At 48.7% G+C, this 12410-nt stretch overlaps 1 protein-coding gene across 7 annotated transcripts in view; it reads right to left on the reverse strand.

Annotated features, from left to right (window-relative positions):
* The window catches only part of Apba2 (amyloid beta precursor protein binding family A member 2), a 223930-nt gene that overhangs the window by 180272 nt on the left and 31248 nt on the right, over positions 1-12410 (reverse strand). The gene's annotated exons all lie outside the window — the stretch shown is intronic.

Below are 12410 nucleotides of genomic sequence, written 5' to 3' on the forward strand. Positions count from 1 at the left end.
ACTCATCTGACCCATTCCAGTGAACATGAGAAACCTGTTTTGCCCAGGGACTTTCATGGTGTGTGACGTCAATGGGCTGTCATGCGGTGGTACCCTGCAAAGGCCGATCCCCAGGCTCTTGCCTGACTGGTGCTGAGGTTCATGAGAGGTTTGAGGCTATAGAAGGAGGTCATTGTGTCAGTGAGGTCCATGATGACCCGGGAGAACAGAAGGCAATGATCTCCTTTGGGGTGGAGCTTGTAGGGTGCAGATCAGCAAGACACTGATGAAGCAGTTCCTTCCACCCAGAATATGCTGATAAAAATTATTCAGGGGAAAAAAGGGGGTGTATAGAAAAAGTCTCCCCTGACCACAGCTGCCTTCCCTGGATCCTGGCCAAGCATCCTGAGCAGAAGCCCAGGAACTGTCTGCCAGTCTCTAAAACACGGGCACCCATCACTGTCTCACTGCACACCTGCCCTTACTATCCTGCGAATGCCACCTGCAGTGTGTTCCTCAGGCTAAAAATACATCCACAATCTTCCTCAGAAATGCCCCGTGGGAGAACCGAGGCTGCCTGGGAGCCAGGACAGCTGCAAAGGCCCCATGGTTCTCTCACTAGCTCCCCATCCCACACCAATGATGGGGTGGGCGACCTATGGCAGGTCACCTGGAGCAGGCTTAGGTACTGGCTTCCTTCATGCACCGGTACCCAGCAGACGACCCTCCTGTATGGGCACCTTGGCATCCTGCCCATCTTTCTCAGGCTGGCCACTCTCCAAGCCCACCCAGGAAGACATTTACAGAAAGTCCGGGCCACTGCAGCACTTATAATCCCCACAATTGTTAAGCAGCCAACAGAGCTCAGTTCCCAGGGCCAGATGCTTCCCTCTCCCCCATACCTGACCCCCAGAGTACCAAGAACAAAGAGGTGGGCGCCCACATCCCAAGCCTGCACTTCTCTGCACCCGGTACTGGCCGCCATGGCTCACCTCACTATAAATGCTGACCTGGCAGACACAGTCAAGCCTGACCAGTGAGGGGGTGACTATGCCACTGGGAAAGGCAGAGGTAGATCATCAGGGACACCCTTCTCCCTAGAATCACCACCTTCAATGGCTGACATCACATGCTACAGCCTGGCTACCAGCCCTGCCCTGATGCTCTGTACAGCCACGCAGGTGTCCCCAGCCAGCTCCTTCCCAAGAGGCTCAGGGAGCCCCTTCTCTAATTAGTATTGAAGACTCTGTTGGAGACACAAGCAGGATTATATGGACCAGGGCATAGGGAACCAGGTGCAGGCATACAGGACAGCAAAATGACCCAGATTCCAATAGTCAAACAGCAGCCAGGAAGAGCTTCCTCCATACACCACTCAACCCCTTGGGCATTTCGGCCCCAAGTGAGTCTTTTAGAATCCCACACACTCACTCTGACTCTGAAAGGCAACTTAAGGCCCTCGCTGCATGAATTGGTGACACTCTGGTCTCCACCAAAGTATTCCCGTCCAGTGGGCAGTCAGAGTTCTTGGCTACTCAGACCAAAGCCGCAGTGACATCCTGGACCCATCTCCTTCCATCACCCCTGCGAATTCTACACGGACTCCGCTGTTGAGCTTCACAAACCTCCCAGGATCATTGCTGCTCTCATCACTTATGATCTGGCTTCCTTATTCTTCCTTGGACAGACAAGCAGGGGTCCATCCCAGGGCCTTTGCACATCCTCTCATCCTCTCCCATCATGCTTCTGGGCAGGTGTCAGCTTCCTGACCTCACTATTTAAGCCACCATCTGTGTCCCTAGCCTTCCCTCTATGCTTAAAGCTGCCCTGCGACACTTCCCAGCACCAATATACACCATCTTTGATTGACAATAGCCATGCCTGCCTCCCCTCACCAGAAAGCAGGCTCTGCACAGGAAGAACTGCTCTCTGACACAAGCTCTCACGTCAACAGGGGCCCTTGTCCCTTTCAAAATGTCTGGGATCCAGACATTTTCTGTGAACAACCCCCACCCTTAACCTCACTACAGGCAGCTGCTCACTGTCCATGTTCTGAAAGCTTTGAAGGTGACAGGGCCACACAGACCAAGTGTCAAAGCACTTAAGAAAGTGTTGACCTGGAAGTCCTGAGTGGCTCGGAGTGCAGGGTAGGAGGGGCAGGAGCCAGACCCAACAGAGAGTGGGACTAGTGGAAACTCATTTTGATGTGTGGCAAACAACAGCCTGGAAGGTTCTAACTCAGGAGAGCTCCAGGCTGGCCTGCCCAGTGAGGAGAGCTTGTACTGACAGAGCCTCCCCTGAGTGAGTCCATTGCAGAGTGGCAGGCCTGAGGGAATTCTGCTCTCATCCTGTCCTGCCAAGCCAGCCAGTCATGGACTCAGAGTCTCAGAGCCAAGTCCCAATGGAGTCAGGACCTGCATGTTCTCCGTCTATCACCCTGTGTCGGAAGCAACCTGGGCTCAGTGAGCAGCCACGGGCACCACATGGCTGCATTCATACCCGCTGACTTTTCTGCTTTGTCAGCTTGTGAGAAAGTTAGGACTTTGTTTTATGTCAACAGGAAAATTCTCCTTTTCTAGAAACACCCTGAAGATGGTCAAAGGGAGAGAAAACCAAAGAACCATCACAAGCTGTATGCAGATTCTCCACATACACATTCCCTGCACACTGAGGGAAGTGACCAACACTGCACAGACATGAATTTGGGGGACATTTGAGGATAATCTGGCACCTGGTTCCTCAGACAAGCAAAGATTAGAAACAATGAGCCTTCAAAACACTGGATTCTGTCTTCCAGACAACCATGCCCACCTCTGGGAGCTGAGGCCCTTGGATTGGCAGTTACCTCAGGCAGCTGTCACGTCAGGTGCATGATGCCAAGGATAAGACCATGGACCAAACAACACTCACTTAGGCCAACCGTTCCACAGCTTCTGAGTCCACGCCTCAACCAACATCTCCAAGGCATGCCTACAGGTGGTTGCTTTTCAGCTGGTCCAAACTGGGCCTCATCTCCCCTTACAGGACCCTGCTCTACCCACAGCCTCCCTCTTCCAGCTGGACTATCCATCCTTTCCTCTTGAGCTGGCTTCAATGCTCCAGCTTCAGATGAACTCTTCTTCCACAGCCTTCCCACATGCCAACCTGGCTTCCACCCCTGACCTTCCCTCACACACCCCCCATCCTTGCCTCGACCTCCCGCTCTGGTGTCAACCTCCAGCTCTTGGGGTTCTCCCTACGATCCCTGCTTTGACTCTAGCCTGCAGTCCCTTCTGCCCGGTCTCTCGGGTGCACCCACCAGTACCAATGGCTCCCTGTATAAGCAGGACAGTCACAGGCCTGTATGAGGTAAAGCCCACCAAACACCTATTTAAAGACAGTACAGTAATAGCTGGGGCGTCACTGAACTGAGCACAGGTAGAAGGCTCTGGAGTTAGGTGACGATGAATGTCATGAAGATGCTTAAAGCCACCACGTTAGACACTTCACAGGGGTGAACTTCATAATATATAAATTATATCTCCCTAAATCTGTTAGTAAAACTTCAACCAGAAGTGGTATCCCATTATCCTCTGCTGCACCCCAACTGTTTCCCAGAGTACAAATCCTCAGGATGCCTAGAAAAGCCTCTGTCATGCTCCATGGCCTCTGGCTTTTCTCCTGTCCCTTGCCCTGCCCCACTCCCATGGACCACTGCCATGCCTCAGACATACCAGGCCAGCTTCTGGTAGACACCAATATGGATGACCTCTTGTACCAACCCACTCACCTATACCTGCACACCTCCGAAAGTAAGCTCAGTATTTGCCACTGCCATCACCCACTGGGGCAGAAGTCCTCTTCCTCTGCTGTGCCCCTTGGTATGTACCCCTTCACTTACAACTGTACTTGAAGGTGACCCAGTGAGTGTGGACTCAGTGACAAGCTTACCTCTTGACTGAGTGTTCAGAAAAATCGATGGCTTCTCAGGGGGCCCAACTTCAGAATCTGGGATACTTCCATCACAGTTCGATCTGCAGCCCCCACCATGCACTTACAGATGAATGTTCACACCCTCCTACATCCCTGCAGTGGGACAAGCTGAGCCAGAATCCTTGAGTACGACCTGAAAGCTCACCTTCAGGCTACAGCTTGGAGGAGTAGCCAAAGCCTCCTAGACCTCCTTACAGGCCCCCAGGGCCCCACAGCCGCACAGGAGCCTGACCCTGAGGGCTGGAGCAGGTTCTGCTCTCTGAATCACCACAGCCAAATGGTACAGGCCAGGCTTCCCTGTGGGGCCGGGAGACAGCCTGTTCCTCAGAGCCACCCACACCCAGGCTATTTCCTGTTTCAACAAAAAGAGGAGCTCTACTGAAAAAGAATCTCTAAAAATCCCTGCCCTCCGCCACGTGTGTATTCATCCTCACTGAGCGTTGGCAGGAACGGAAACATTAAAGTGACTTGGGAAGTCCTGAGGCACAGGGGACTGTGCGCCTCCCTCTGCGCAGTGGCCACGTTCACACGCAAAATGCTGCGCTGTCACCCACTCATGTGACATTATGGAACAGCACAGCCGGCTTCTTCTCGGAAGTCTGGTCTCTGAAGCTCCCATGCACCCGTGCCCACCCAACTCACCCATTTGTAGAAAAAAAAAAAAAAACCAACTCCATCACCAGAATGTTCCACACAAATGAGAGGAACCTCCAGAGATCAGGTCCAGTGCTCATGTCTCCCATGATCCTCCAGGTCCTGAAGACATGAAGGGAAGGGGGTTACATCAGCATTGTTCCTCCTCCTCTCTTGCAATGTGTGGGTCATGCATGCCCCATACCCGTAGCCAGCCACCATTCCTGAACAGAGAAGAGGGGGTTGGCCCCGGAGCCCAGGTAGAGTCCTAACTCTGCCACTTACCAGCTCTGTGATACTGGGCATACTGCTTAACTGGGCTTTCTTCCCACCCCCAGGGAATGGACAGAGCCGCCTTCCACCTCTTGCAAGGCTGTGAGATGAGACATGGGGATAGCCTGTGCTCGTGAGGCTCTCGTGGTTAGCCCGCTCCCTCTAAAAGGTGCAGCAAATGCATGCAGTTGTTACCACCTCTGTAGGGTCAGCTTTGCTAAGGAAGGGATATGGGGAAACATAAGTGAGTCCAAGAAATGACCAACTCTGTTAGGTTCCCCAGGGGAAGCACAGGAAAGGCCCTGAGACCAGAGAGACAGAGGGACACAAGAAACGTCATTCCCTGGACCAGCCCACCAGCACCTCAGCAGGACCCCCCAACCCGTCCCCCATGCCACGGGAAGCAAAGAGGAGAAAGGATGTGACAAGGGACATTCCTATAACAGGAGGAACTTAGTGAAACAAAGATGTCTGCATAAAAAAGTCAGGTGAACCTGTGACCCTGTCAAATTCCAGAGAGACACAAACAGGGAGCCACAAAGTACAGTGTGGACATAAGCAGACAGCATATTGTCTGCAGGCATCACAGTGGGCAGTGTGACCCAAGGGAGATGTGAAGAACAGAGGAGGTTGGGGGACACTACAGGAGGGGGACTGGGGACATGACAAGAGGGGGCTGGGGGACACTACAAGAGGAGGCTGGGGGACACTACAAGAGGAAGCAGGGGGGGGACCCTACAAGATGCCCAGAAAATTAGAAACTTGATGCACATTTTTTTCTACAAACCTAAAAACCAGTGAAAAAGAAAGATTGATTTTTTTAGAAATATTGTATGTGATATGATATTCAGGGAGCTAAGCGTAGAATGAACATGATTACTTCCAGTACACTGGAAGATGGAGCTAAATTTTCCCAGAAGTCAATGCAAACAAATGGCAAGCTTACCAAAAGCAATCTACAGATTCAATGCAATGCCCAGCAAAATCCCAGCAAACTTCTTCACAGACCTTGAAAGAACGGTACTCAACTTCTTATGGAAAAGAAAAGGCCCAGGATAGCCAAAACAATCCTGCACAATAAAGAAACTTCAGGGGGAATCATAATCCCTGACTTCAAACTCTCTTACAGAGCTACAGTACTGAAAACAGCCTGGTATTGGATAAGAACAGACAGGAGGACCAATGGAACCGAATCGAAGACAAAGAAGCAAAAAATATCAAGTGAAAAGGAAAGCATATTTAACAAATGGTCCTGGCATAACTGGATATCAACATGTAGAAGAATGAAAATAGATCCATATCTATCACCATGCACAAAACTCAAGTCCACAGGGTCAAAGACCTCAGCATAAAGCCGGACCAGGTTTCTAACCTTCCCTACTGTTATGCCCCCCCTTCTCTTCAGACTGACTAATATTAGTGAAAATCCTTGAGATTTTCCCTTTCCTCTCCCATATTCACTAGGAGGTGAAGGGGAATAGATAGGGGACAGCAAAGAAAGCCTTAGGAAGCATGTCAGCCTTTATCTGGACCCCCAACTTCTCCTGACTGCAGATTTCCCAGTTCAGAATCCACAGGAGAATTCCCTATCTGCATTTGGCAGCTGGTGCTTTTTGGTTTGTGGTATTTTCTTCCATTAAAAACTATTTTGGGCTAATATGATGACTCAGCTGGCAAAAGCCAACCCTGACTGAGTTCAGTCCCTAGGACCCATAAGGGGCCTATGTATGGGGGTGGAATGGGTTGTAGGATCTGTGTGTGGGGAGACATGATACATGTTGTGGAATGCGGTCATTTAAATGCAGAGTCGGTATGGTACATATATGTATCTTTGTGTGTATGACATGATGGTGAAGTATGTGGCATGAGGTGCACTGTATGTACATGTGTGCATGTAAGTATGTAGGTGTGATGTGTGGTTAGGGACAGAGAATAAGTGTGTGGGGGGTACGGGGTATTTGTCTGTGCTATAGGATATCTGTCTGTGGTATGGGATATTTACATGTGGTGTGGAGTGTTTGTGCAATGAGGTGTTTGTCTTGGTGGAGGGTGTTTGCTTTTGTCTGTGGTATAGGGTGTTTGTAGTATAGGGTGGTATCTGTGATATGGGGCATATGTCTATGGTACAGGGTTTGTCTGAGGTATGGTGTCTTTATCTGTGACAGGGATTATCTGTGGTATATAATGCTTGCTGTGGTATGGGGTATCTGTCTGTGGTATGGAGTATTTGTCTGTAGATGGCACACATGCACTGTGGAGAACAGGCCAATTGGCAGTTGGTAGTATGTGACAGTGACCCTCTGCACCTGAGCAGGGCTCTGAATATGAAGTGCTTAGTAACCAGGTCCCAACCATTCAGGTACTTGGAGAGCCTGGGATGTGTGTCATGGCTCTCCTAAAAGCTTTATTCACCAAGAGCTGAAATCGATGGAGACTGAGAAACCATTTGGCGAAGCCTTCATATCTTTTCCTGGAGCTAAGGGATGTCGTCAGTGAGCTCACAGGAAGAGCCATGAAGGAGGCTGAATTGCCGAGGGGAAGTGACAGGCAGTCCAGTGTTTGTGACAGAAGAATCAGAGTATTGGATAAAACAGTCACCCAGCTACAATCCAGAGTGTCTCACCCACAGTGCAGGCCACATGAGTGTCCAGAGAAGAACCAAGACACACCATGAGGAAACCATGGCCCAGATGGTTCAAAGGCACCATCCATGACTAAAGCGTCTATTCAAGGCCTCCCTCCATAGCTGGGGTTCCGGTGTGGAGTGCTTTACTACAGACAGATTTTTTAAAACTTGTTTTCCTCTCAAGGGACCTAATATGACTATATTAGAACATGAACCACGCTTGAGAATGAGGTGATTTCCTGAAGTCAAAAAGGACAAAATAGAACATGGGGAGCACTAGAGGAGGAGCAAGGGGAGTCTGGCCCTACCTTTCCCCTGTCTCCATCTAACTAGAGCATGCCGGAGACTGTTAACTGCAACTACCAGGACCCCCAACCCCTCTGACTGTAGCACAATCAGAAAGTAAATAAGTAACTTACAATCTAGACATAACAGAAACCTCAAATCTATTTCCAGAGCTGCCATTTCTCTAAAGGGCCCTCTCCAGGCCTTCCTCATGAAGAAAAGACACACACACACACACACACACACACACGTGCACACACACACACACACGTGCACACACACACACACACACAGAGTTTCACAGCACTGACATTCTGAGGTGGATGGCATGGAACCCATTGACTGTCACTGAAGCCCAGAAGAGGACTGAACCCCTTGTTCACCAAGAGATCAAACTAGAGCAGAACAGAATAGGCCAAAGGGGTTTCAACTCCAAACACAAAGAGTAAACCTTGGGTGGTTTTATGTTGCAACTGGTGAAATTATTCTCAAGTTTTAAAATAGCAGCAGAAGTTAGAATGACAGCGTTCCGTTAAAATGATGACCAAGCCTGCCCAGAGCAGGCAAAGCCAGAAAGGCGCCACCAAGGGCCTTAGCCTTGCTGGATCTGCAGATGTTAAGCACAGTTTAACTTGAGCAGTCGCCTATTGTACTGTCCAGGGTTCTCTAGAGGAACAGAACGGACAGAAGGAATCTATATAGAGACACAGAAAAGGGATTTACTAGAATGGCTCCCAGGCTGTAGTCCAGCCAGTTCAACAGTGGTTGTCTACCAACAGAAGGTCCAAAAATCCAGTAGTTGTTCAGTCCATAAGACTGAACTTCAGTATGCATCCAAAATCCTGAAGTAGGCTCTAATGCTAGTGAAAGAATGGATATGTCAGCAAGAGTAAAAGCAAGTAGGCAAAGAATGCAAGCTTCCTTCTTCCATGTCTTTTATATAGGCTGCTAACAGAAGGTGTGGTCCAGATTAAAGGTGGATCTTCCTACCTCAAAAGATCTGGATTAAAAGTAAGTCTTCCTACTTCAAATGATTTAAATAAGAAAAAAAAACAAATCTCACAGGTGTGCCTAGCTGCTTTGTTTTAGCTAATTCCAGCTGTAGTCAAGCTGGCTACAAGAATAGTCTCCCACCTATAAATATTTGTTGAACTAGAGTTCAGCCGATCAGAAGCAACCAACACATTTAATTCTGTAATTAGGGGTTTCCAATTGGCTAGATCAAGTGTAGTTGTAACCAATGAAATGTTTGCTAGGCATCATTTCCATGTCTGTTCTGGAAAGTTCTCCTTTTGGTAAGCACTGCCTGATAGAAGTCAGCCTCTTCCAGTGTGATGCTTCCCAAACCATTATTTAGTTGAATAAACTTTATAAATTCTTATTATGTCCAGTCTACCTTAAAACAGCAATAAACCACACAGGCAAGGCCAGTGGCTGCTATTAGAAAGAATCCTATCCTCTCACCTCACACAGCATACACTGGTACTGCAGAAGGATTTACTGACTCTATCTAGAAACTACTGTGGAAAGACAGTTGGTTGACCAGCTATCCCATGCCACCTCTTGGTGGTAACATACCAGGAGGCAGAAGGGCACAGTTCTTCCCAGGGACGGCTCCCCCCGAAACTGCCTTGAAAAACTGCACTCTCAGGATGACGTCAGAGGACAGTCTACAGCATCCAGGAGGAAAGAATGGACAGGCAAAGACACTGTGGCCTGAAAAGCTCCTGGAGGTGGAACACATGCAGAATGGTAGTCCTCTGGTCCTGCATGAGGCATGAACTAGACCAGAACCTTGCCTGCTATGCCACTCCTCGGGCTACTGTAAAGACAACACCAACACCTAAACACGGAAGCTGTGGACTGACAAGAAACTGGGGCGGGCATAGCAGGAGGGTTTGGAGAACAGGACAAACCTACTGAGCCACTTGACCAAGCTGACCCCTTCTGGTCAAGAAGTTATTGCTTCAGTCTGTGTCCATATCCAGTACAGACAAAAGCCAGCACAGATGATTCTGCTTAATGCGTGACTGCTAGTTAGTTATGGCTTGTTTGTTTGTTTGTTTGTTTTAATCAATTTAACACAACTTAGAGTCATCTAGGAAGAGGGGATTCCAAATAAGGAACTGCTTCTATCAGACTGGCCTGGAGGTGAGTACATGGGGTATCAATTAGTGATTGACGTGGGAGGGACAGAACACTGTGGATGCCACCCTGGATGGGTGGTCCTTGTATAAGACAGGCAGCACAGAGCATCCATAAGCACCGTCCCTCTGTGGCCTCAGCTTCAGTTCCTGCCTTGAGTTTCTGTTTTGGCTTCCCTCAATGGCCTATGACCCTGGATCCGTGAGCCAAATAAACCCTTTCCTCCCCACGCTGCTTTTGATCGTAGTCTCTACCACAGCAATAACAACCTAACTTAAGAAAGTAACAAAACCCAACAATCCCTGTTCCAGACTGTACTGGTGTATGTACATGAAGTACCAGAATGCAGTCTGGCTATGGCTTGCCTCTCATGGGCCTGGCACACAGTAGGTGTTCAACCAACATTAGCTGAGTGACAAGAAAATGAACGAATGGGGGCGATGCCATGCCTCTAATCTTTTCCTTGTAGTACTGAAGTACAGACCTGAGGTCTTAAGGTACCATCTAGGGAAAAATCTGGTAACAAACACAAAGATCTGGAGATAAGGCAGGGACTTGGGAGGATGCTCCCTAATTCTGTGAAGGCCTGCAAGAATCAAGCTAACTCCTCTCCTGTCTCCCTGAAACAGGAAGAAGAAAGAAAGAATGGCCTTCAGTCTTCATGAGTCCTGCAAGGTTCAATCTGTGGGCCAAGTCCTCATGGTGTCCTTGACCCCTCTGCCCCCTGCAAGCCTCCTCCCCTCTTTTGCAGGGTTCCTCCTGGCTCCACCTAGTGTTTGGCTGTGGGTCTCTGCATCTGCTCCCATTGGTTGCTGGATAAAGCCTCTCTGATGAAAATTGGGCTCGGCACCGATCTATGAGTACAACAGAATATCACATTTTATTGATTTTTTTTGTCAGTCATGTTTGGTTCTATCCTGAGTCTTTGGATTTGTCCTGCCCCTGGTTCCAGCCCATCCAGGCAATAACACGAATCCTGCATGAGTCTGAGCTATATATAATTGGTTGTGTAGCTGAGTGTTCTTGTGGGATACCTAACAGTGGGAGTGAAAGTGTCTTTGACTCTTTTGCCTGCTCTAGGACCCTTTTTCTCCTGCTGGGTTGCCTCATCCAGCCTAGATACGAGGCTAGCTATATACCTAGCCTAGTTCTGTCTAACTTGTTAAGCCACATTCAGTTGATAGCCCTGGGAGGCCTTTTTCTTTCTTTAATAGTGAGAGGAGAAGGAGGAGTGGATCTCTGGGAGAGGGGAGGTGAGGGAGGGGCCAGGAGAGATGGAGGGAGGGGCAACTGTGGTCATCAGGATGTAATGTGTGAGAGAAGTATTTTATTATTTTTGTTTTTCAAGACAGGGTTTCTCTGTCTAACAGTCCTGACTGTCCTGGAACTCACTTTGTAGACCAGGCTGACCTAGAACTCACTAAGATCCACAGGCCTCTGCCTCCGAAGTAGTAGGATGAAAGGCGTGCATCACCACCACTCAGCTGAAAAAAGAAAGAAAGAAAGAAAGAAAGAAAGAAAGAAAGAAAGAAAGAAAGAAAGGAAGGAAGGAAGGAAGGAAGGAAGGAAGGAAGGAAGGAAGAAAAGCAAGCTAAGAAAGACCAGCCTGGGAATATCACGAGGCTTGAGCTGAAGGTTCTGCAGACCAATCCAGACTCTTTTACTCACGCCTGTGAAGCATGAGAGAGGCCAGGAGTGGGGCTTGGTGAAGCTTGGCCAACAAGGTACTCTGTAGGCTGCACATTAATCCCAAATCAAAGGTTCAGTCCTAAGGGGAGATGCCCCTAGCCCCGCCCAAAGACACTTAAACCCCTATGCAGCTCCAATAGCTCAGGTCCAAAGCAGGAAAGGCCATGCCTGTGAGTGTCCCATGCTGCTTGGTCTGTAGGATCATCCCAGAAACAAAAATGCTCTCCTCTGCTCTGCCCACGAGTCAGCCTGGCTCTTCCATGAATGGGAAGAGGGCTTCTCTGAGACCCAAGTATGAGTCCTGCAAATACTTCCAGGTCCTTCATCCAGAAACAAATGTTACTTTAAATAATTTCCTCTCAAACCCATTTCAGAGAAGTCAAATATCTCAAGCCAATGCAGTATGAGAGAGAGTTGTTATAAAACTTAAAAGCAAAAACTGGGCATGGTGGGGTGCACATGTAATCTCAGCACTCAGGCAGGAGGGTCTCCACGTCCGGGCCATCTGGGCTACAGAGCAAGACCCTGTCTTTGAAAACAAATAACTACAGCAACAGAAAACAAAAACTTTTTTTTTAAAAGTCACTATATTGAATTTCAGAAATGCTTGTTATAATATATAATATATAGCACTATATATTATATATAATATAATAATGAATTTCAGAAATGCATTACTATAATACACTCTCTCTTTGCACCCATCTGGAGATTCTCAGTGATGTCTGGCTCATGCAGCTACTCAGTCTCATTCCTGAGAATGGTTATCCCGGGAGTGCGGGAGGGCGGGAGTGCATCCATCTCCAAC

Source organism: Myodes glareolus, chromosome 24 (genome assembly GCF_982192425.1).
Source record: "Myodes glareolus chromosome 24, mMyoGla1.1, whole genome shotgun sequence".
NCBI lineage: Eukaryota > Metazoa > Chordata > Mammalia > Rodentia > Cricetidae > Myodes > Myodes glareolus.